We start from the raw sequence: 413 nt of genomic DNA, 5'->3' as shown, positions 1-413 counted from the left end.
GTAAGTTATTCCTTGTTAATTTATGATCGAACACCTACGTGTGGGGTAAAAATACGAATGGGCTTTATTTCAAGTTTTTCTTGATGATTTTCTGCGTATGTGTTTCGGAATAAATTTTTTTGCCATTGTCAGTCAATTAATTTGGTGTTTATTTCATTCACTGTACGACCCAGATAGAGTTCTCATGTTCAGATTTTCCTATGCAAAATAGTAATTATTACAGAATGAAATTATTGTTATGCAATATTGTATTTTTGTAATTAGGCTGCTTAGTTAAAACTACAAAAATATACAGGGCTATTGAAGATATTGAAATTATGTTTTGTTGGACAGTCCTTGTGTGTTGAATTCAATCAGTGACTACATTTTAGTCGATACAGATAAACACTAAAAATACTAAAATTTCATTTGAA

The sequence above is a fragment of the Photinus pyralis genome, unplaced genomic scaffold (assembly GCF_008802855.1).
Source record: "Photinus pyralis isolate 1611_PpyrPB1 unplaced genomic scaffold, Ppyr1.3 Ppyr1.4_LG6, whole genome shotgun sequence".
In the NCBI taxonomy this organism is placed as follows: domain Eukaryota; kingdom Metazoa; phylum Arthropoda; class Insecta; order Coleoptera; family Lampyridae; genus Photinus; species Photinus pyralis.
The sequence above is the reverse complement of the archived record's forward strand: the minus strand, read 5'-3'. Positions refer to the sequence as shown.